Source organism: Amphiura filiformis, chromosome 8 (assembly GCF_039555335.1).
Source record: "Amphiura filiformis chromosome 8, Afil_fr2py, whole genome shotgun sequence".
Lineage (NCBI taxonomy): Eukaryota > Metazoa > Echinodermata > Ophiuroidea > Amphilepidida > Amphiuridae > Amphiura > Amphiura filiformis.
In genome coordinates, this window is record NC_092635.1 from 70,518,101 (window position 1) to 70,542,335 (window position 24,235).

Genomic DNA, 24,235 nt, shown 5'->3' on the forward strand with positions numbered 1-24,235 from the left:
GGGGTACACATAATTATTGCACCACTCCTAAGTGGGTTGCTACAAAAATCTCTAAATTTAGTTTAAATAGTCAAATTTGGCAAGTCAGTCACATGCAAGTTCAACAATAGAGGGCGTTAATTGCTAGTCTTTTTCAATGCTTTAGAAACATCAGCATTTACGTTACAGGCATTACACAATTTGCTCCAGTATCAAAACCTAACTTAAATCCTCCAAGTCCTTCAACATCTACGCACGGTCATCGGGTTGTGCTGATGGTGAGGACTGAATCGTTCAGCAATCCAATATTGGTGCAGTGAAAAATGCTAAAATATGAATATTTAGTAGATTTTGATTACGTCATTGCATTCAGCTACTATTGTGCCCCATTCTTCGTTCATTATGCTACCATGGGAATATAAAGACAAACGGAACCCTGATTGAAGCCCAACATTTGGCTGATTTGGGTAGCTTTTGTTCGCTATACATACAGCGAGCTTGAAAACAAACAGCTGAGTACCGATGCAGGGAATAAACCTCTTTGCCAGCAAATTTGGTAGCCGATGTTTTAAAAAAATTTCTGTTGCGTCCGCCATTAGTAGTTTCTACAATTTTCCCATTTTAAACCAAAATAATCAACTTTGCACGATTTTTAGTCATCATGGTGAAACTTTTGTGGTTTTGTAACATATTGAGTCCATTGCACACCGTCAGATCGCAATATTTAACTTGATTTTGAGAAGGAAAAATCGTCGCCACAGACCCCGCTCAGACCACAGTGACATGGATGCACTGACTATGCACAGCCTCGGCATTCACGGTGCGGTGCAGTGGCACTGCCACTGGTGGTAAACAATGTAAGTATAAAAGCTGAAGTTAATTATTTTCACGTATAATGTGCATGGTTTATAAGGCCATCTTTTACACCGTAAACAAGAGCAGTGTCGTGACTCATGATTGATTCACTCTTTTATATATTGTAGGCTAGGCCAGGCCCGGGATCAGGCCACAAAAAAACATCAGTCATATAAAACAACCTGTATCAATGACAATTGATTTGATATGGCATGCACACAGTTGAGCGCCAGGCCTTGCTGTCTAGATTTTAAAGCCGAGTGGTTAATCACTCGCTAGCATGATGGTACGCGAATGGTTGAATTTTCACAATACACTTATTGGGGTATAATCAAATAGAGTTTCGGTTTTAAAATTCACGTTCAAATGCACGCAAAAGGCACTAATATTTGTACCTTTCTAAATCGTTTTAAACACTTAATTCGCTGGCTGATTTTGTGAGATTCGCAGCGAGTAATATTTTAGTGTCCATGGCGAGTGGAAAATCGCTCACTAGAAATTTTGGGGGGGGGCCTGGGGCGCAATAATTATAGGTAATTATGAATGCGATTATTTATTGCTCGAGAAATTAGACACAATAATGCATTTGCGCTGATGTTGCACATCTAATGCACAAGCCCCGAAGGGGAGACAAAATAATGCATGTGCGCTGATGTTGGTGCGTATAATGCATGAGCCCTGAAGGGGGAGACAAAATTAGACGAATCGACATCAGCGCAAGTGCATTATTTTGCCTAATTTCTCGAGCAATAGGGCCTAAGTAATATGTGTTTATTAATCTATTTCATACAGTGGCGCATCGTGGTCGCCCCAACCCCGGGGCTGAAGAAAATTAAATTTTGCCGCCCCTTCCTCAACAGCCCGAAAAGGTTGACCCATTTTTTTTCCGGTTGTTTGAAAAAGTGAAGAGCAAAAAAAAAAAAAAAAGATTTCAGGTGCTAGCGCCCTAAAAAGCAACACATTGTGATGTATAGCAACATTTTTTCAAAAATTTGTATGCTTTATCAAATTTTTCTGCCCTTTTATTAATTAATTTTTTGCCACCCCTTTGTTTTTGTTTTTGCCGCCCCTGTTTTTGCAGCCCCTTCAATTTTGCTGCCCCTGATTTTACCCTGGGGGGCTGGCGCCCCCAAAATAAGCGCATGTCAATGATGTCATACACGACAAGAAAAAAACACATGATTTTAACTTTTTTATATAACAAATTATCACTAAAAATGTTGGAAATTAGAACCAAATATAAACCCGCCCGAAAAATGAATCAACCCTATGTGACACGAACACGCATGAAACACTGCCGTAGTACGCAGAGTGCACAAAAATATACACAATCAATGCATGTTTCATACTTTTCTGATTGGCTGCTTTGATAGGAGTGTATGAATGCTTTACGCTAGTTGTGCGTTGTGTAATGCAGGACTGGCGCATGATTTATAATAATATGTGAATTTACGCGAGAAGTCTATAGGCCCCTCTTGTAAAACTTTTCTCCATTTTAAGATATTATTTCTTTAATTTTCCCAACTAGGTGATACCAGTGATGTCAACTTGATGTGAACTGTACAGTTACGTTGCAGCAACTGTTTTCAGGAGATGGTGGCTTTTAATCAGAATGTATAGTGATGAACTCAACAGTACTGGTACAACAAAAAGCTGGTATGTACATGTACTATGATTAACCAGGGACTGCCTTTTGAGGAGAGTGAGAGCATTGCTCTCTACTGCTCTCCTTAAGGGGGTACTACTGTAACCCCTGCCCAATTTTGTGCCTATTTTTGCATTTTTCTCAAAAATTATAGTGCATTTGTGACAAGTAAGATATGTATATTATAGGGGCAAGGACTACAACTACTGCACTGGAAATTTTATTTCAGCACAAACAACAGTTGTGGAGTTACAGTCAAAAATGAGGGAAAACCAGTATTTGATCAATAAATCAATAACTACTTGCCTTGAGTTGCTGAATTTTCAGTGCAGTAGTTGTACTCCTTGCCCCTATAATATACATATGGGCAATTTCAAAAAAAATGAAGCCATGGGGACATTTTGTCCAAAAATAGGATATTGATATATCAATCCATTTTGGGTGTTATTGTAAGCTTAGGATGTTAAATTGTGTGAAACAAGTTGAGGATCAGACAAAATCAGTCAGATTTTTTTATTTTTTACAGATTTATAACAAAAACTGCATTTTTTTGTAAAAAATAACATAAACTTGGTCTTGGTGTATCTTACAGAATGCATGTTTCTAAATGCTACTTTTTGGTTCCAGTATACCTATAAAGATTGTTTAACATAAAAAATGCTACCTCATTACAGCAACACCTATGAAAGTGAAAAAATACCACCAAATTGGCCAACACATACCTTTTTTTAAACATTTGAGAATAAAAGGTTTTTGGTTTTCCAAATTGGCCAGTTTTTTAAGATTGTTAATAGTTTTTATCATCAGAGAGTGGTATTACCTAAATGTACTGAAAATTTGGAGTCTATATGACAGTCGATGACAAAGTGGCGATCCATCAAAAAAGCATTTATGTTTATTTCTACACATGGTGTTACACTCCTGACACTGTTATATTTATAAAAAGATGAATTTATAAGAAGCACAAATCATTTCCTTCAACAGTAAGGTAGTTATAATGACATTACACAAATTAGGAGTGTCTGTTCATACATTAAACTAAAAAATATGTTAACATTTAGATTTTTATGTGTTGTTTGTTACCATTCTCAGTTTAAATTGTGATGAACACGTAGTATTTTTTGGGCAGGCAATACAACAATATGGTACTAGAGTGTTTGAAACTTGTTTTAAATATCACTCTTTGGAATACCAACATAAACAATATTGGGGTACATGTTATATTCTATGTTATGGGAAGGAAGATGCCAATAAATCAACCACTTTTGTTACACTCCTGACAGATAATGTTTACAGGCACAGTCTCAAGTTATGTAAGCAAAGAAACTTAAAATATGCCTCTAAAGTATTATAGATGGGTATATAGTATACATGCTAAAAGTTTTTTGGTAAATACAATATGCCCGTTTAATTCCATCTGAACATTTACTTCCAATATACTTTTGTTACACTCCTGACAGATAATGTTCAGTCAGTGTAAGCAAAAAAAACTGAACATATGAAAGAATAATATCCAATTTAGTATATTGAATAAATATGAATTATATTTACAAGGCATCACCTGTATTATTATAGTCAGAATGTTCAATTTTTTACATGCCTTTGTTCTTATTGTGATGAATCTTATCACAATTGACAAAATGTGTTACACTCCTGACGCAACATTTTATGAAATGTATAACAAACATACCCAACCCAAAATAATTGTATTTGTTATTATTAGTTTCTATCTATCTTATACTATTATTTAAAAAATATTTTAAGTAATTAAATCTATAAAACAATTACTAAATTTAAGATAGAATGCCAATGTTACACTCCTGACATTTTTGGGTTCTCTCAATAAAAGCTTCACTTCAACTGCAACAATGCAGATTATTAAAATCAGTTGGCTATTTATGATAGGTCAAAGGGAATTTATAAACATGCATGAAGAAAGAAATGTGTAACATTGTTCCATATAATTTCCAATGATCATTTCTGCAACTAGTTGAGTTAGGCTTCAAATTTCAAAAAGTCATACTGTAATGTTATAAAAAATATTTTGAGGAACTTAAACAACATAGATATCACTGGGATTAGTTTTGAATGAAAGTAGACCCTTTAGCCTTCCAAAATATACATCACATAGTTACATATACACCCTGATCTTTTTGTACTAGCTCTCTGAAAACTTGCTGTTGATTTTCATTGCAAAAAAAAGTGTTACACTCCTGACAATTTTAGCATTATAATCGACTGGCATTTTTTTCGACAAAACGCGAGGGCTAAAATCTTTTGTCACAAATAAATGACTATCTAAGCACACATTTTACAATCATTGGGGTTTCTGGAAAGGACTTTATTTATGAAATAACAAGCAAAAAGTGAAGGGCTTCATTTTTTTTGAAATTGCCCATATCTTACTTGTATCAAATGTGCTATAATTTTTGAGAAAAATGCAAAATTAGGCACTAAATTGGCCAGGGTGTAGTACCCCTTAAATCTGATATAGGAGAGTGATGTTTGATTTTAATCTTTATGTGAAACAGCTCTCCTTGAAGGCTCATGAAGAGCTATTTATTGCTCTCCTTCAAGTTCCAAAAGACAGTCCATGAGTAACTGCTATATTGGTTGCATGATGAAAGGATTAGGCCATAAGGCCTGACTTAGTAACTCAGGCCCCAAGATAGTAACTTCAAGCCCCAAGATAGTATCTGACTTAGTAGCATGGGCCCTTATTTATAGTCAGGCCCAGGGTTGTCACCACGCTGGACTGGGCCGCCTGGCACTCACTAAATTGGGTTTTTAAAAGTTTTTTTTCAATTTTTTTTTTTACATTTCGGAAGTGGATAATGATATTTCATCATAAAAAGAGGAAGAAAATTTTTTTAGGGGGGTGGTACCCTCAAAGCCTATTCCCCGATCCCTAGCGTTCAACTAAAAAGATAGTGCGAGGCGCGAGAGCGTCGCTCGCTACGCTTTGCCTTCAATATTTTAACCAGTACTATTTGGGTCCTGGTGACAACCCTGGTCAGGCCCGTGCTACTAATTCAGGCCCAAAGATATTTTTTCTTTCTATGTCACTTTTGGGGATCTGTAGGTTGTTCAATATTAAAATCTAAATATTTTAATTGATATTTTTTGGTTATTTTTCTTTACAGATGAAATATGAACTTATTGGAAGGAACCACCTGCAGCAACAAGCTATAAGCAAGAGACAGGTAAATGCTTCATAGCAATCACCTGTGCCATATAGAATGTCGGCACTTCAACTAAAAATCAAGCGAATTTAACTTCGAGGGGAAAACTATTGACAGAAAAAGACATTGTCAACATATGGCTGTTACGGCCTACGCCTACCTATCAATTAGGTTTAGTGGACTAACTAGCTGGTAGCCACTAGCCATCACTGTTAATTTGGAACATGTTTTACCACAGTGGAACTCATAATATATAATTATGATAATGTGGACTACAATTAAGTCAACAAATACTGGACACAGTGGTAACTAGGCGAGTTAAAAAAAGGCGAGTTAAAAAAAAGGCGAGTTAAAAAAAGGTGAGTTAAAGAAAAGGCAAGTTACCCCCCCCCCCACAGAGATTAGGGTGGGGTTTTTTCAATTACCCCCACAAAGTAAGCTAAAGATGAGTTACGACAAAGCCATCAAAGTCCCACCAGCGAGTTACGGCAAAGCCATCAAGTCCAAATGGCGATTTACGACAACACAATCAAATCGGCGAGCTTCAGCAACACTATCAAGTCCTGTAAGAGAGTTACAGTCTTAACTCAATGGCGAGACTTCCCGTATTCTCAGCAGGGATCAATCTTTAACCTCTGCAGGGACCAGGGATTTTAAAAACTTATCTGACTCGCCATTTTCTCTCGCTCTAGTCTTACTCGCCCATTTTAACTTGCCAATAACTGTCCCCTTACCCTGTTAAGCTACGATGACTTTTGTATGTACCCATTTTACAGACTATGAATTATAGTAATAAATAAATAATAAATAACCTAGAAGAGAGGGATGTGGTGTAGGTTATACATGTACCTGTATGTATTAAACAGTGGACAATAATTAGATAATGTTAATTTTCAATTTTAGTGATCCTAGCATCCTCTTTTTATATCATTTTTAGGTAGATATCCCCAAAAAAAGGTTATTCCCAAAATTGCAGTTGATTCCGATTTTGCATTTGCGAGGTATGCATGATTATTTGTTGTAATTTTGTTCTGGTGTACCAGAACATAATTCAAATTTCATGATATTTCTGCTAAACAAATTAATCTGCAAGAAATTCTTTGTACATAAACATTATGTAGCCAGAGGTTTCCAGTGGTATAAAAATCTTTTTTTGAGAAAAGTGGGGGGGATGATGCTGTGGATCACAATCACAAAATGCCTTACTTCCAAAAGCAGCAATTTCAACTGCACTGACTACGGAGCCCCAAAGTGACATGGAAGAAAAAATCGAGGTCCGGCTTAGTAACTTGGGTCCAAGATAGTAACTCGGGTCCAAGAGTAACTCGGGTCCGAGATAGTAAATTGGGGCACTGACTAGTAGTTTGGGGACCCCGAGTTACTATTTCGGGGCACGAGTTACTATCTTGGGGCACGAGTTACTAAGTTGGGCCCCAAGTTACTATCTTAGACCCCGAGTTACTAAGTCGGGCCTCAAATTACTATCTTGGACCCGAAGTTACTATCTCAAGGCTATCTCAGACCCCGTTTTTTCTTCCATGTCACTTGAGGGCTCTGTATAAATCAGCACAGTTGAAACCTAGATTTCGCTTTGGTTTGCAAGAATCAAAATCCATCCTAGTCACTGCACTTCCTGTATGATACAATGAGAGATTTTGATTCTCGCACCCGAATCTTACAAGAATCATTACGAGAATCGATTCTGTGATGCTCGTTGAAATCTAGGCCCTGACAGTGATTAGTGATGTACAATTTCATGAAAAGGTGTTCAGAATTGGCTAGGCCTCTTTGGTCATAGTTTATTAGGGTTGCAGATTGGACAAAAGTTGGGGACGTGGCAACTTTCAAAAATAAGTAAACTGAGTAATCTGGATATCAGGTACTTCATGTTAAAAGCAGTTTTATTTCCTCCAATTTTTTATTGGTTTTTTATTAATGCAACTTTTCTTAGTGTATTTTTCAATTAAAATAAATTGATGTTTGTTTAAATCATATTGACCATATCAAGTTGTTATCCTTTTTGTATCAGTCATGTGTTAGAAAAATAAAATGAAAAGAAATATAACATGTGCGGTATCTGTGTGTTTTCAGGACTAATCAATATTTGATGTATTCGGTGATAATTTTTTCCAGTAAAAAATGTTAGAATTTATAAAATGAAACACAATTTTTCATTAAAAGAATTAAAATGTGCATGCCTTCTGGTACATCTTACCCCGGACTTTTACCCTCAATTTTGTTACCCCCTCCGCTATTAAGGACTGGTTTTGTCCCCTTTTAAGGACACAATATTTTTTGATCCCCACATTTAGCTACATTTACACCCCCACCAAAGAATTTATGAACACTCCCTAACCGGGCTCCCTAAGAACATTTAAATGTCTGGTTTTATATATAAAGGTCATGAAGACGTGTTTATATGAAAAACTCTACCAAAAAAGAAAAACATTTTTAAATGTTGTCAAAATATTTGTAAATATTTTTTTTAAGTTTTTGATTTTTTGTTGTTAAAACGTTGAATGCCCTTTATATAAACCCGACATTCTGTCAAACTTGTTTGCGGTTGCTTGGTATAGTTTTAGAAACCTTATGAAGGCATAGGGCAAAATTCTGCTATCAGTTTTGTAGAAATGGGGACTGATATGAAACAACATATCCCTGGTTGAAAATAGTAGGCCTAGGCCTACAGCTTGATTTTTTTCTGGGGAATCAGTTAAAAATTATGAGTCGAGAGAACAGCTTTTTGTGATTGGTTTTCTTTTTTTAAAGAAGTGAAAAATTAATTTTGCAAAAGTATTATTTTTTTTTAAAGTCCTAAAATATCACAATTTGAGAGCGTAACGAGCCAAAAATCATTTTTTTAATGCTTTTTTGGTCTAAAAAAAGGTCCAAATTTTAGGAAGAAAGTCAGTCCACTTTTCACAACCACCCCTAGGGAAAAAAGGTCCACTTTAATAATAATGATAATAAAAAGAATATTAAGGAATGATAATGATTGTGGCAATGAAAGTAAATTAAAACCAAAACATTTAAACTTAAACTGTTGCTTTTCCAATATTCCCCGCAAAAAACCATTATTAATGCTGTCCATATACCGCTGGCTGCAGATAACATGATTGTCCAGACTTTGACAATATGCAAGCCATGACGTAAGCTCATTACTTATTCATGACATAGTCTCTTCGACCCGGTCCTCAGCCACCATGGTTTGAGCGGAACAAAACTGGCGGTGTTGGAGACTATGAGAAAAGTTTCCTACTGCGCATGCTCGTGGAGCACGATTTCGTGCTCCAGACGAAAAAAGTGCACCAAAATTTTTCGTGTTACGAATTCAGGCCCTGAATAAGGCAACGTGAAGGATTGTGGGTAATAAAAGGCGCCGCAATTCTGGGTCTGGAAGGATTCAGGCTAATCAAAACCCAGCGTTGTACAAGTCTAACAGCAACGTCATTCTCTCCATGTTGTTGTCGATGCAGGAGTGAACAGCTGTGAGATTTTCTTCTAACTATTACTCAGATGAAACACTTTCTGGCCATGCTGACCCCTGTATGATATTAATTTTTATATAAGGAAACTGAACCGACTGGCGATCAATCAAAATGGAGCATGTGTACTTCTTATTTGCAACTTTTTTGTGCCTACTCTTCTTCATCTCACACGGAAATAGTGGACCAATTGCACAGCAAAATCCTCCAGGTGATGGTGGTGGTGGAAACAATATTGATACACAAAATGAACCACCAAAGATAACTGACAAACCTGTAACCAAAAATCTTACAAGTATTCCTGGTTATGATGGTGATAAGTCTTATGGAAGTTTAGCAGATCCAGCCACAATGAAAAGAATGCTTTATGTTCTTCTTGGTTTTACTACACTTGTTGTTGCCTTTTTTGCCTTCAAAACAATAAGGTGCATAATCTTTTCCTTTATCTTACAAAATACATAACCGTACCCAGGTTTATTTACATGTTTTCCATTGTCATATGCAATGTATGTCGTAGCTGATGTTTTCTCAAAATTGCTCAAGTGGATATTCTGTCGGTCGGACATATCCGGGCATGAACTGGCTGACAAATAGTAGGTATGCTAGGTGAATTCAAATTTGCCATCAAACTGCATCATTTTATATATCAAATTAAAGCCCTTGAGTAAACAAAGCCAAAACTGAAAATCTTTTTTTCATAGCACTTTCCGTAGCAAAGTTACATCTTGTCAAAAACTGACTTTCATCAAAAAGATTCAGCTAGCAAAATTCCCCAAGAGAGCGCACCACTAATGATTGCGCCATTGGATAACACAGGAAAATACGTACATTTGGATGGCGTTTTGTCACTGCAAAAACGTAATATACATAAATGTAGATCAAAAGTTTGGTATCAAATTAAAGCTTATCACGTGTAGAATATTATTCTTTTAACAGAATATAATGGTGACCATCTACTTTTTTTGCTATTTGGCCGCAAAGAAAAAAGGTGCAAATTTAACCCTAAAATATCACTCAATTTTTGAAACCGGACGTTGTTCAAATTCGCGCCAAAACTTCACCTCTGAAATAAAATATTGGGATTTTTTCTCATATTCTTTCATGCAGACACTTGTCGGAAGCAAATGAGCTGAAAACGAGCGAATTTGGACAATATCTATATAGAAAATAAAGCCGCAACAAGCTGAAATAAGCGGTGGACTATTTTAACCGAATTTCTCTGGTACATAAATCGTGGTGTGATTTGTTGGTGCGCCTTCTTATAAACGTCATTAGTTATCAATATCCAATTTTTTACATTTTGAAGTAAACTAGAGACAGTTTCTAGTCATTTCCCAAGATTTCATCCCTCTGCGACATTTCCGCTCGGAAGAAATGATGCTCTAAAATCAGCTCCGAATCACCAAAAGACCCAATTTTCAACGTGTTTATCAACATGCAGAAGTTTGCAGAGGTTGGATATAAAATTGAATGTTTTATGCAAAAAGATTTTATGTATGTACAAATATTTTGAATACCTTAAACATTTTTGAGTCAAATTACCCCCCCTCGTTCTCTATCTTCAAACTAGGCCTACTTTTATTTTGGCATTTTAAGCAAAAATACAAGTTTTATACGTTATTCTGATTTGGTATAAATCTATAGCAAAAGCGCTCATATAAGTAGATTTTTGATGCTTTTCTTAACGTCAGAGACTTGTATTTTTGGATTTATTATAAACAAAAAAAAATTATTGCTAAAACTAATCACAAACGTTATTTCAAGCATTTGCGAATGAAATAAAATGATTTATTAAGATTTCCGCCCTTATTCTATGTTTTTTTTTAAAAATGCGCGTACATAGCAACACACTTTAAAAGCCGCTTATAAGAGAGCGCACCACCAATGATTGCGCCATTGGATAACACAGGAAAATACGCACGTTTGGATGGCGTTTTGTCACTGCAAAAACGGAATATAGATCAAAAGTTTGGTATCAAATTAAAGCTTATCACGTGTAGAATATTATTCTTTTAACAGAATATATTGGTGACCATCTACTTTTTTTGCTATTTGGCCGCAAAGAAAAAAGGTGCAAATTTAACCCTAAAATATCACTCAATTTTTGAAACCGGACGTTGTTCAAATTCGCGCCAAAACTTCACCTCTGAAATAAAATATTGGGATTTTTTCTCATATTCTTTCATGCAGACACTTGTCGGAAGCAAATGAGCTGAAAACGAGCGAATTTTGACAATATATATAGAAAATAAAGCCGCAACAAGCTGAAATAAGCGGTGGACTATTTTAAGGTTTTACCGTCGTCAGCCGATTCGACTTGACTATTGGCGCCTGTTTTCAAGTCGTATGCGACACCAAGCGTCAGATTCGGCGTTTGCGTTGCAGACATCGCAGAGAGAACGATTCTTATTGTAAAGGCGTGTCGATGCTATTTTTAAGCACCGGCGATAACTAGGGCCAAAAATAAAGAAAACAATGTTTGCTGAGCAAAAAAAAAAGTGGTCGCTTCTAAGTAATATATTAAATACAACATGTACAAACCAAATCTTGCCAGCGTGCTTCCAGTAGGCCTAATAACGGACCTGGACCCCCTTCCCAAAGTAGGCCTACGACATCAGGGTCCAATAGATGGTATGAAGTTATAGGCCTACCAAACAAACACAGAATCAGTGGTTTTTTTTTAACATTAGGCTAAATGAGTGTTGGTTAAATTGGTTAATTTGTTTTAATAATATTTTGGCCTAAATGTTGGGGAAGCACTACGGTATATTATAGGCCTGTTAAGGGGTAGGGTATGAACGTTTGGGCAGTATTTATTGTGGGACATTAGAGCACATCAGACATATCGAATTGCATTCTGAATACGAAGGATGTCCTTCTGATATCAAATAATTATGCTCTTTTGAAATTGCAATGTAATACACATTTTATGGCAAATGATTAAAATTGATATTTTTGATATTTAACAGTACTCGAAGTAAACTTTATAAATCTGATGATTTATACTTAAAAATGTATTTGGGTGGGATGAAAAGCCGACAATCAATTGAAATTTTTGACCTTTCGTATTGAAGATATGGATTTTACCTCAAAGCACCAAAAAAAATTAGGTCTTTTGGGGAAATAAATCCATATCTTCAATACGAAAGGTCAAAATTTTCAATTGATCGCCGGCTTTTTCCTCCCAGCTACATACACTTTAAGAATATGTCATTCGATTTATAAAATTTAATTCGAGGACTGTTGTATATCAAGAATATGAAAAATATCAAATTTTAATAATTTGTCATAAAATTTGAATTATATCGTGAATTTCAAAAAATGAAAATTATTTGATATCATAAAGACATTCTTCGTATTCAGAATGCAGTTCGATACATGTATTATGTCTGATGTGCTCTCACATGCCCACAAAAAATACTGTCGAAACGCTCAAAACGCTCATTCTGCGTAAACAGACAATTCCTTTTTTTTTTTGGCCATATGCGTAAATGAACGCTGATCCGGCATCAGATCGCGCTTCATACCAGCGCGTTGGCACGCACTCAAAAATATCCACGCACGCAATTAACTGCGCATGGTGTCGCAGAAAAATGCATTTTGACCTATTTTGGTCAATTTACGCCGAAAACTAGGTCCGGTACCCCAATTTTTTTTTTGCGCGATTTTACAGAGATTTTTCTTTTTATAACATATATAAAATTAAAAAAATTTTGTCTCGACAATTTTTTTATACAACGCAAAAGGTGATATATTTTGGGCAAATTGCTGATTTTGCCATTGAAGTGTACAGAGATTTTTGATATGTACACCTCTTTTAAAACGGCTGTAGCTCAAAAGTGAGGTCCGCACCCCTGTTTTTTTTTCCTGATTTATTATCTACACATATTAATGTACAAAATACGTCAATTTAAAAAAATTTCGTCGATAGGTTTAGTAACGACGGTAAAACCTTAACCGAATTTCACTGGTACATAAATCGTGGAGTGATTTGGTGGTGCGCCCTCTTATAAACGTCATTAGTTATCAATATCCAATTTTTTACATTTTGAAGTAAACTAGAGACAGTTTCTAGTCATTTCCCAAGATTTCATCCCTCTGCGACATTCCGTTCGGAAGAAATGATGCTCTAAAATCAGCTCCGAATCACCAAAAGACCCAATTTTCAACGTGTTTATCAACATGCAGAAGTTTGCAGAGGTTGGACATAAAATTGAATGTTTTATGCAAAAAGATAGTCTTTAATTTAAATTTTTTTAATTGTGAAAAGTACTTTATGTATGTACAAATATTTTGAATACCTTAAACATAGGCCTATTTACAAAATTGAGTCAAATTACCCCCCCCCCCTCGTTCTCTATCTTCAAACTAGGCCTACTTTTATTTTGGCATTTTAAGCAAAAATACAAGTTTTATACGTTATTCTGATTTGGTATAAATCTATAGCAAAAGCGCTCATATAAGTAGATTTTTGATGCTTTTCTTAACGTCAGAGACCTGTATTTTTTTTTTATTTTAAAAAAAATTATTGCTAAAACTAATCACAAACGTTATTTCAAGCATTTTGCGAATGAAATAAAATGATTTATTAAGATTTCCGCCCTTATTCTATGTTTTTTTTGTAAAAATGCGAGTACATAGCAACACACTTTAAAAGCCGCTTATAAGAGAGCGCACCACCAATGATTGCGCCATTGGATAACACAGGAAAATACGACGTTTGGATGGCGTTTTGTCACTGCAAAAACGGAATATAGATCAAAAGTTTGGTATCAAATTAAAGCTTATCACATGTAGAATATTATTCTTTTAACAGAATATATTGGTGACCATCTACTTTTTTTGCTATTTGGCCGCAAAGAAAAAAGGTGCAAATTTAACCCTAAAATATCACTCAATTTTTGAAACCGGACGTTGTTCAAATTAAGCAAAACTTCACCTCTGAAATAAAATATTGGGATTTTTTCTCATATTCTTTCATGCAGACACTTGTCGGAAGCAAATGAGCTGAAAACGAAAGCTTAATTTTGACAATATCTATAGAAAATAAAGCCGCAACAAGCTGAAATAAGCGGTGGACTATTTTAACCGAATTTCACTGGTACATAAATCGTGGAGTGATTTGGTGGTGCGCCCTCTTATAAACGTCATTAGTTATCAATATCCAATTTTTACATTTTGAAGTAAACTAGAGACAGTTTCTAGTCATTTCCCAAGATTTCATCCCTCTGCGACATTCCGTTCGGAAGAAATGATGCTCTAAAATCAGCTCCGAATCACCAAAAGACCCAATTTTCAACGTGTTTATCAACATGCAGAAGTTTACAGAGGTTAGACATAAAATTGAATGTTTTATGCAAAAAGATAGTCTTTAATTTAAATTTTTTTAATTGTGAAAGTACTTTATGTATGTACAAATATTTTGAATACCTTAAACATAGGCCTATTTACAAAATTGAGTCAAATTACCCCCCCTCGTTCTCTATCTTCAAACTAGGCCTACTTTTTATTTTGGCATTTTAAGCAAAAATACAAGTTTTATACGTTATTCTGATTTGGTATAAATCTATAGCAAAAGCGCTCATATAAGTAGATTTTGATGCTTTTCTTAACGTCAGAGACTTGTATTTTGGATAAACAAAAAAATTATTGCTAAAACTAATCACAAACGTTATTTCAAGCATTTGCGAATGAAATAAAATGATTTATTAAGATTTCCGCCCTTATTCTATGTTTTTTTTGTAAAAATGCGCGTACATAGCAACACACTTTTAAAGCTGCTTATAAGAGAGCGCACCACCAATGATTGCGCCATTGGATAACACAGGAAAATACGCGCGTTTGGATGCCGTTTTGTCACTGCAAAAACGTAATATAGATCAAAAGTTTGGTATCAAATTAAAGCTTATCACGTGTAGAATATTATTCTTTTAACAGAATATATTGGTGACCATCTACTTTTTTTGCTATTTGGCCGCAAAGAAAAAAGGTGCAAATTTAACCCTAAAATATCACTCAATTTTTGAAACCGGACGTTGTTCAAATTCGCGCCAAAACTTCACCTCTGAAATAAAATATTGGGATTTTTCTCATATTCTTTCATGCAGACACTTGTCGGAAGCAAATGAGCTGAAAACGAAGCTTAATTTTGACAATATCTATAGAAAATAAAGCCGCAACAAGCTGAAATAAGCGGTGGACTATTTTAACCGAATTTCACTGGTACATAAATCGTGGAGTGATTTGGTGGTGCGCCCTCCCAAAACGGCATTTCGGGGGTGTTTCTAGATCTTAGTCTCATGGCGATAGCACCTTTTTTTAATGGAACTGCTATAAAAATCCCTCTATAATTCCATGTGCGACTTGATTATCACCATAAAAAATCATATATTTGGGTCAAGTGAAGTATAGAAAACATATTTATGTAGGTTTCCTTCACCGACCTATTCTCGAAAAAAATTCAAATTTCTATGTAAATATGCATTGTGTTTGGGCCCCGGTCTCGGCGAATTTCGCTGACTAGCAAATGTGTTAACTAAGGTTTGCCTGGGATACCTACAAATAGCGCTGGAGTGAAAACAACATTCGCATTCACTGAACTTTGGAGTGTATCACAAGCTATCACACTATTGTGCCAGGTTCGACTCTCTGCAAATAAAAATATGCGATAAGTTGTTTTCACTCCAATGCATGAATGGATGTGACGTGGCTTTGCTGGCCCAACACATTCATGGCTCCTATGATACTATAGAAAAATTATCAAATTCGTGGACATCGTGGAACATTCTCTTTGCGTGGCTGTGCGTAGTAAGCAGTTGTACGCATATAGCCTCGCTAATATGGACGCGTAGAGTAGCGTTGTACGCGAGTGTAGTTAGCATGATTAGTCACGGAGTAACAAGCGTAGTTGAATGTTCCACGATGTCCACAAATTTGATAATTTTTCTATAGTATGGTTCCTTCCTCACCATACTATAGAAAAATTATCAAATTCGTGGACATCATGGAACATACTCTTTGCGTGGCTGTGCGTAGTAAGCAGTTGTACGCAGATAGCCTCGCTAATATGGACGTGTAGAGTAGCGTTGTACGCGCGTGTAGTTAGCAATTAGCATGATTAGTCGCGGAGTAACAAGCGTAGTTGAATGTTCCACGATGTCCACAAATTTAATATTTTTTCTATTAGCATCATTTTTATAAAGCATGCTAGGGCCATGACCTCCGTAGACTAGTATTGCAAAAAGCGGGGCACACACAGGCTGCATGGATCGAATCCTCAGAATAGTCAATACAGATTCCAAACAGATAAAACGTACCTCAAATCAGTTTTAGTTGTCCTTAATAACTCCAAATTGACATGACATTACTCGTTGACTGCCGATAAAACACCCAATAAAGACTTAGTCACCGGACCGCGCCGGCCAGTTAAAGTACATGCCCTATCACACCACTCCACACCATACATAAATTCTCCCAGTCACATTTCCCAAATATGAAATTAAAAAGTCAAATTTTAATTTACTTCTTTTAAAGTTTGGCAGAGGCGGGGTTCGAACTCACGGCGCAACGCTTAGTACTCTATGAGCCTAGCGCCTTAGACCACTAGGCCACTTGTCTTCTTGTTATTCAGCTGAAACTTATTTAAAAATATAATCGCAACTTCAACATAGGCCTACCACGTGACAAGCAAAGGCAGAAAACGATTATATTTTGGAATTTTATCTGCTTAAAACATTAATGTGTATTATCATCGAGCTACCATTATTTATATTGTTGAATTCTCAAGCGCATAGAGACAATTAATACGAAGCGTCCTATGATACATACACAATACATAAAATCGATTTTGATCTTCGGCATTACTCGGTGACCTCCGATAAAACGCCCAATAACGCCGGTCAGTTAAAAAAAAATGCTTAAGTACATGCCCTATTGAGATAAGCAATCCTTTTGTGATATGTCCATTCATCCATATAATAATAGCAATCAGATTTTTGGATGGATGTTTTACACAGTGATTGGAGAAGAAGCTATGTAAATAATCAAAAGTACATGTCTACAAATTGACAAGGACAACTCCTTTTGTCAAAATTGTTTTCACCTATTTCTCAGTATGTTAATTAATCCGATTAATTACGTAATTTCGCCAGCGTATGATATATCAGTACTAATATGTAGGCCCAAGGAGGTTAGATATAGAAAGAAGAGGAAATAGATTACGATCGCATAGGGGACGTAAGAAAAAAAGGAAGGAGGGGGGGAGGAGAGAGAGGAGAGGGAGACTGATGGAGTCACAGGGCTCTAAATTACATAGGCGAGATCGGGGGATAAATGCCACAATATTTTGCCAGGGGATGGTCAATATAATCACCCCCAATATTGACGCCTGTGTATTGGTTTGTGTCGAAATTAACCTCATATTTGGCCATTTTATAGCCACAGAATGCCATTTTAGCGCTTTATGTAATTTATTCCACTTTTGTCCCATATTTCACCAGTTTAGTTTCAATAGGCCTATGCTAAAATTTTCGCTCGCATTTGTACCATAAGGTTCACTGTACTGGCTACTTTAAAAAATCCTAACCTAACCTAAAACATAACTTTAACCCTTAGATTGGAGCTCTACTAGAAGTAAAAATATAGATAGTGAACAAATTTAGTATTTCTATATCTATGTGAGAATGATACAATAGAGGCCCTGCATGAAATTATTGATTGGCTCCAAACAAAGGTTTTCAACCGGTGTCCTTCACCGTGAGTTATGGCGGAGTGCAGTCCATTCAATCAAATGTTGTCATCAACCTATTTGATCGTAGTGCAGGATTATGTGTGTGAGACGAACTGTCACGGTAGATTGCAATCATGCTTTTGATGAATGCATTTGAGTAGTCCGCCATATTTACGGGATGATACGTCGCATGCAAGGCCTCTATATGACATGACTAGGCGGTTACCCATATTTGGCGGTTCTCGTCTGGGCGCGATTACCAGGCTGATGGTGACATGCCCATATGACAATTTTTACTAATTTGACCTCAGATGACCCCAGGGTGACATTGGATGACCCCAAAATGACCTAACTTATAACTCTAAATGTTGACTGTACCTACCAAGTTTCATGCCCATATATGAGCTTTTACTAATTTGACCTCAGATGACCCGTGGTGACCTTGGATGACCCCAAAATGACCTTCAAAAATGCTGCTTTAAATGTTGACTGTACCTACCAAGTTTCATGCCCATACGACACTTTTTAGTAATTTGACCTTAGATGACCCCTGGGAGGGGACCCCGTGGTCGGATGACTTAACGAACATAGACATCTTCTTGCCAGGACAGAACTACACCCACCCACCGAGTTTGAGCCCGAGGGACCTAGTTTCATGCCCCATATGACAGTTTTAGTCATTTGACCTCAAATGACCCCTGGGAGGGAGCCCTGGGTCGGACGACTTAACTAACATAAACATCTTCTTGCCAGGACAGAACTACACCCACCCACCGAGTTTGAGTCCCGCACGACCTAGTTTCATGCCCATATGACAGTTTGTAGTCATTTGACCTCAAATGACCCTGGGAGGGGGCCCGGGTCGGATGACTTAACGAACATAAACATCTTCTTGCCAGGACAGAACGTCACCCACCCACCGAGTTTGAGTCCCGCACGACCTAGTTTCATGCCCATATGACAGTTTTAGTCATTTGACCTCAAATGACCCCTGGGAGGGGGCCCCGGGGGCGGATGACCTAACAAACATAAACTTCCTCCTGCCAGGCCAGAACACAACCCACCCACCGAGTTTGAGCCCCGTGACGACCCACGACGGCCTCACATTAGCAGTCACAGACAAAACCTAAATCTACAGAATATATCCATTACTCGTCGATACTCGAAAGAGCTCAAAATAAATAACTTAGAAAATTTTCTTGATGTCCTTTAACATGTTTTCATAGTTAACCATCGTTAGCCATGGATATCTATCATGAGAACTGACCGGTGACTAAGTCCGATTTATTGGGACGTTTATCGGCAGGCAACGAGTAATGACATTGAATTTTATTTGCTCAATTTCATACCAAAATCAAGGAAAACATGGTTTTGTTACATGTATATTGCAAAATATCATGGAAATCACACAGGGTCATAGCTGGTTACTGCAGTAGGCCACTTGAGGTAATCAATATGGTACTTGAATGGCGTGACTCAGTGACTTTCTGCTCATTGTAAGACTGATAGTTAAGCCCCGGCAAAAAACGTGATCTCGCTATTAACCAACTACCGTATCTCGCTTTTTAAGAAAGGTTCCAAGCAGTGCACTTACTATAAAAATGTTGCTTTATGCCATAAAAGTTCGCCGAATTCCATAAAAATGCAGTTCCAACTTCGCCAAAGTGCAGAATTCAACAGCATTTCAAGCACATGGACGAGTGAAAAAGCCATGCTTTACTCAATAAAACTGACATTTCATTTCAAATGAGTTCAAGTTTAGGCCAAATATCATTATATTTATCGAATTACTGTAATATTTTGGCTATAAAACGTAATTCAAGGTCAAATTTTTGTCACTTTTTCTTCGACTCACACCGGCAGTTCAGTGAGTCTGTTTACATGACAATCTAAACTGACCTACTCTGAACAACGGAGGGCAGGCAACATTTTGGATTTTTTTTTTTTTCAGTATTTTTTAAAGTTAATTTGTTGCAAGTGTGCTGCATTCTGTGTCATGGGTTCTAGACTTTGCCTATGCATTACTGTACTAGGTATTTATTCAGGGTTGTCACTACGCCGGTCGGGCCGTCCGGCACTGTCCGGGGCCGTCCGGCACTCACAAAAAAAAAAAAAAAAAATTTTAAATTTTTTAATTTTTTTTTTTTTTTTTTTTTTACATTTCCGAAGTGGATGATGATATTTCATCATAAAAAGAGCAAGAAAATTTTTTTTAGTGGGGTGGTACCCTCAAAGCCTAATCTCCAATCCCTAGCGTTCACTAAAAAGATACGCTTCGCCTTCAATATTTTAGCCAGTACTTTTTTGGTCCTGGTGACAACCCTGTATTTATTTATGCTCTGAAATGTTCTGACTATCATTTTCTTGACGGAGTTACCCTAATGCTGTGATAGTTAGCATTGTCTTGATGAAAATTTGATGAGGAATTCAAATATGCCACTGGTTTTTGTGTAGGGCCTGGAGGAAAAAAGTTTTGATCGATAATGTTAAAATAATCATAAAAATTTTGCACAACTTTTGAACACCCTGTATCTCAGTAAGGCAACATAACTAATCATTACATGTTTGCTTTTTTTTGAAAGCCTATGTTATTAGCACATCCAAAAAGGTTTTAGCAGAAAAAGTTTTAAAGTTAGTAAATAAGAGAGGAACAAAATTTTATACTTTTTGAACCAAAATTTAACTTTTCCACCCTATATGACATTTGCGGCACCCTGTATATTGACCAATTGTTTGTACGTACATGTATGTGTATTCCTGGTACTCTAAGCTTGACAAGTGATATACGGTACATTGTATAGTTTTATAGGGTTTTTATGAACAGTTTATGAATTAGATCAGTTTAAGGGGTACTACACCCCTGCCCAATTTTGTGCCTATTTTTGCATTTTTCTCAAAAATTATAGAGCATTGGTGATAAGTAAGATATGTATATTATAGGGGCAAGGAATACAACTGCTACACTGGAAATTTTATTTCAGCACAGACAACAGTTGGGGAGTTACAGTCAAAAATGAGGGAAAACCAATATTTGATCAATAAATCAATAACTACTTGCCTTGAGTTGCTGAAGTTTCAGTGCAGTAGTTGTAGTCCTTGCCCCTATAATATACATATCTTACTTGTCACCAATGCGCTATGATTTTTGAGAAAACACAAAAATAAGCAAAAAATTGGCTAGGGGTGTAGTACCCCCTTAATTAAGTACAAAAACATGTAAATTGTTCAATTTTTTAGTATGTACGGTAACGCATTTGGCCCCCAATTCACGGCGCACAACCATAAATAAGCCGTTGTATTTGGTAAAAACAATTTAACAAAAATGATAGCACACATCTCACCAAGTGAAAGTATCCGATCCCAGAATGATGCGCAATTTAACTCTTTTTTTTAATTATTTTGAATATTTATTTAAAATTATGATTTGAATTTATGCACAGGGCAAGGACGAGGAGGAAAACAAAGAAATATGGAGTCCTGGCCACACCCGCATCTGATGTAGAATTGACACCTTTAGATCAAGAAGATGATGATGAAGATATGACAGTCTTTGATGCTAATTCCAAATAACGAAAGGTAAGATTAAGTGTTCAATAAATATGAAAGTTGATGTTGACCCGCCACACATTTTTTCTCGAGTGATGAGGGCACTCTTTCATTATTCATTATTTGACTTATTACCTATATTGTTGATGTACGACCATGTCAGAACAGGGATTAATGCTTAGATCATCTTTACGGACATTTTGCAACAGATTAAGAAAAGATTTGAGTAGTATTGAGTTTGTTTTGATTAAAATGAAAAGAAATTTGGGTACAATTACTGAATATGGTGCATTGGTGCAACTAGCTAGACTTGAGTCCCGTCCTCGTTTACGGTTAGGGTTTAGGTAGGGCTGTCTTATAAGACTAATAGAGTTGCACCCTATTCGGTAATCGCTCCGAAATTTGTAATTTGTGTAATCGCCAGGAACATTTTCATTGTTGACAACTTCCTCCACAACCAGGACAAACTGTTGAAATCATCAGCAGGGCATGTCTGATACTTTGAGAGTTTAAATTTTCAATATTTCATCTTAATTTTCTGATAATTTTTTCATGAAAATAATGAAATTTTTTGCCACGTGATGCGGACGGGTGACAGGAAACTTGGAATCACCTTTGTATGTATTATTTGATTGTTTATACCAGCACACGGCAGACATGTACCATACCATACCTAATCAAAAAATATTGATACATGTACAAGTACAATGTACATACATAATTTTTCTGTTTGTATTTTCCAGGTTACCCGACAAGAGCTTTATTTTGAAGATGCTCACAACAGAGATCCCCTTAGAATGCAGGTAACATTCCCCAAGCTAAATTCTAACAGTAATTGTTGCTATCCTAACATTCCTGTCAACAGCAACACAAATAACTGTCAATCATGATCGATGATACGAATACGATAATCCCATCTTGTGAACAGGTGACAAGGTCAATTATATGGGGGAAAATGAGGTGATTGTCATGGTTCTTACCATCTGTATATGGCTCCATCAGCAGTAGGCATCATCAGAATGATCCAAATTTCCTGTACACATCATGTGTTTTGTTGGTAATATCAATTCTGTTCACCAGTCGAATTGCTTTGCTCAATCAGTAATGGTGAACTGCAGAGTCTGTACGGGAGCCGTACCTGAATGATTTTTATCAGGACTATAAAATAAAACAAATAATTGAGATGGAAGGGGCAGACCCGGCAGAAAATCACACCTTCCGATGGTGCTTTGCAGGAAATAGTGCATAATGGAATGATATGATTATCTGCTCTGGATGACAGAGAATGAGTTTTTTGTGCAGATTTTTGCCTTGCACTCAGTTGAAGGGTTTCTGTGCATGTTCCTGTATAGAGTGTACATGTACATGTACATGTATGACACTGAACACTCTACTGTACATGTGTGTAGTCCATTTAGCTTCCTCGAGACAATGATGTCAGTACCAGGGCTCGAATTTCAAGGGAACCACCAAGGCCTTTGCCTGCCCTTTTTCAGTTTTGGGCTTGGTGCCCCAGATCTTTTGTCAACTTCAAGGTATTCTTTATCACTTGTTGGCCTTGGTGCCCTTCTTTGTCTTTGCCCAGTGGCTTTGAAAATGAGCGCCCCAAAAAATTAAAATTTGAGTCCTGGTCTGTACATTGTCACAGTTCCTTTGCCTTTGTACAGATGAGGGGTAGCATTAGCCTCTAAAACTTGGGGTCTAGGGAGGGTCCATCCAGGGGTGGGGTCCATAGGTTCTTTACTACATGAGAAGTTTAATTTACGGGTCCAACTGGTAAAATTGGGGGTCCTGAACCCACCCCAGATACAGATGCACACCACCTGTGATTGTGGGTGTAAACACATGTCAGCTGCTTGAGTTGATTAAAGACTGCGCACACTGGTGCACCAAGGTTAATCCATCAAGGAAGTCAAATGGACTCTAAATGTCCTTAATAATGTTAGTTTATAGTGGAAATTCCATGTAAATGGGTCATCATTACAAATTTTCATGAAATTGAATGTCAAAATCAAAATTTTGTAGTGATTGTGACTACCATCTTGTTTTTTTTTATGGGCGCCATAACAACAAGAAGGTAAGGCCAAAAAAAAAATTGTTGTGTTGCCCTCAAGTGGGAAAATGGGAAAATTGGGTCGGACGGTTGGATTTTTTAAATTTTTTTTTAAGCCTTCAGTTTTTAAAAATCCCTCAAATATTAAATATGCTTCTTCAATTAGGGGACATTTGTCAATTTTGACTTCTGGATACCTGTTAGACATCAATTAGAGACTAGTCTTTCAATAAAATATTAATTTTTAAGTGAAAAACACTGATTTTTTTGAACAAATCTGTAAAAATCATCATTCAAAAAAAAAAAAAATCCTGACCCTGACTTTTCAGGATTTAGGGTCAGACGGTTGAGGGCAACACAACAATTTTTTTTTTTTGCCTAATAAAGATCCTATCACTTGGGGAAAAATTAATTAAGTACTGATGCAGGACAATCTACTATTTGACACTAGATTTCAGATGCAAATCAATTTCCTTTAAAAATTTTACATCTGAAACCTCAAAAGAATTTATAAGACATGATTTTACTATTATTCCATGTATATACATTTAAGGGGGTACTACACCCCTGCCCAATTTTGTGTCTATTTTTGCATTTTTCTCAAAAATTATAGCGCATTGGTGACAAGTTTGATATGTATAATATAGGGGCAAGGACTACAACTACTGCACTGCACAATTTTATTTCAACACAGACAACAGTTGTGGAGTTACAGTCAAAAATGAGGGAAAACCAATATTTGATCAATAAATCAATAACTAC

General features: G+C 36.5%; 2 long non-coding RNA genes across 2 annotated transcripts; both read left to right on the plus strand.

The window, feature by feature from the left end:
* The first annotated feature begins 2,367 nt into the window (after nt 1-2,367).
* Nucleotides 2,368-6,044, plus strand: LOC140158347 (uncharacterized). The gene is made up of 2 exons (XR_011859780.1): nt 2,368-2,490; nt 5,623-6,044. It is a non-coding gene; the product is annotated as an uncharacterized lncRNA (long non-coding RNA).
* A 3,065-nt stretch (nt 6,045-9,109) lies between these two features.
* On the plus strand, nt 9,110-24,026 carry LOC140158348 (uncharacterized). Its single transcript, XR_011859781.1, has 3 exons — nt 9,110-9,571; nt 21,315-21,450; nt 22,164-24,026. It is a non-coding gene; the product is annotated as an uncharacterized lncRNA (long non-coding RNA).
* The last annotated feature ends 209 nt before the right edge of the window (nt 24,027-24,235 follow it).